This window comes from Tenrec ecaudatus, unplaced genomic scaffold (genome assembly GCF_050624435.1).
Source record: "Tenrec ecaudatus isolate mTenEca1 unplaced genomic scaffold, mTenEca1.hap1 Scaffold_54, whole genome shotgun sequence".
NCBI lineage: Eukaryota > Metazoa > Chordata > Mammalia > Afrosoricida > Tenrecidae > Tenrec > Tenrec ecaudatus.
In genome coordinates, this window is record NW_027459454.1 from 668434 (window position 1) to 670528 (window position 2095).

The following is a 2095-nucleotide window of genomic DNA, read 5'->3' on the forward strand; positions in this document are numbered from 1 at the left end:
TGGACTATCTAGGTTAACGAACGGGCACTTTGACTATGTAGGTTACCTAGCGGGCACTTGGATTATGTAGGATCCCTATCGGACATGTGGACTACTTAGGTTAACTAGCGGGCACTTGGACTATCTAGGTTATCTAGCTGGCACTTGAACTATCTACGTTGCCTAGCGGGTTCTTGGAGTATGTAGGTTACCTAGCGGGCTGTTGGATTATCTAGGTTACCTAGCGGGCACGTGGACTATGTAGGCTCCCTAGCGGGCCCTTGGACTATGTAAGTTCCCTAGCGGGCACATGGACTATGTGGGTTTCCTGGTGGGCATTTGGACTATCTAGGTTACCTAACTGGCACTTGGACTATGTAGGTTCCCTAGTGGGCACTTGGATTATGTTTGTTCCCTACCGGGCACTTGGACTATGTAGGTTCCCTATCGGGCACTTGGAGAATGTAGGTTAACTAGGGGCACTAGGACTATTTAGGTTACCTATCGGGCACTTGGAGAATGTAGGTTAACTAGGGGCACTAGGACTATGTAGGTTACGTAGCGGGCCCTTGGACTATCTAGGTTACCTAGCGGGCATTTGGATTATGTAGGCTCCCTAGCGGGAATTTGGACTATATAGATTACCTAGCGGGCAATTAGACTTTGTAGGTTATCTAACGGGCACGTTGACTATCTAGGTTACCTAGCTAGCACTTGAACTATCTACGTTACCTAGCGGTTACTTGGAGTATGTTGGTTACCTACCGGGCTGTTGGACTATCTAGGTTACCTAGCCGGCACTTGGACTATCTAGGTTAACTAACGGGCACTTGGACTATGTAGGTTCCCTAGCGGGCCCTTGGACTATGTAAGTTCCCTAGCGGGCACTTGGACTATGTGGGTTCCCTAGCGGGCATTAGGACTATCTGGGTTACCTAACGGGCACTTGGACAATGTAGGTTAACTAGCGGGCTTTGGACTATGTAGGTTACCTAGCGGACACTTGGACTATGTATGTTACCTATCGTTCACTTGGAGAATGTAGGTTAACTAAGGGGCACTAGGACAATGTAGGTTACCTAGCGGGCCTTGGGACTATCTAGGTTACCTAGGGGGAACTTGGACTATGTAGGTTTACTATTGGGTACTTGGACTATCTAGGTTACCTAGCAGGCACTTGGACTATGTAGGTTAACTAGCGGGCACTTGGACTATCTAGGTTACCTAGCAGGCACTTGGACTATGTACGTTTCCTAGCGGGTACTTGGACTATCTATGTTAACTAGCGGGCACTTGGACTATGTAGATTCCCTATCGGGCACTTGGACTATGTAGGTAACCTAGTGGTCACTTGAACTGTCTAGGTTACCTAGCGGGCATTTGGACTATGTAGGTTAACTAGCGAGCTCTTGGACTATCTAGGTTAACTAGCGGGCACTTGGACTATTAGGGTCCCTAGCGGGCATTTGGACTATATAGGTTACCTAGCGGGCACTTGGACTATGTAGGTTAACTAGCGGACACTTCGACTATCTAGGTTACCTAGCAGGCACTTTGACTATCTAGGTTAACTAACGGGCACTTGGACTATGGAAAGAAGTGCCTAATGGTCCCCAGGACCCATGGTTAATCCAGGCGTGGTCATCTGATTCCAATCGATCAGACCTAGCTATAAATCACTTATATGTCTGGGTAATTAAAAGCAAATATAAATTTTCAAAAAAAATAACGTTGCATGGGATAGAAAGAGAATACATAACAACATCAGTCATAAATATGCCTCAAGACAAACTCATTGTGCACATCCAGAATACATAATGGCTCTTGCTAAGATGCGTTTCCCACTAGACCCTACCCCAAGCCAGTAAAAGCCAGAAACTCTACAGTAAACTGTGGATTGTACTACTCTGAAATGGGAGCTGTGTCTCTAGACCTAATTTGGGGCTGTTCGTGCTGAGGACTCACCAATACCTGCTGCAGTGACAACAGTCCAGGTGAGAATAAGGAAATCTGGATGACAGCCAGGATATAGGAGCACTGAGACCTCAAATTGCTTCTAGGCGAGCATGGCCTAATGGGCTTCCATTTATGCACCTTTGGCAGGAGGAGTTTGTTC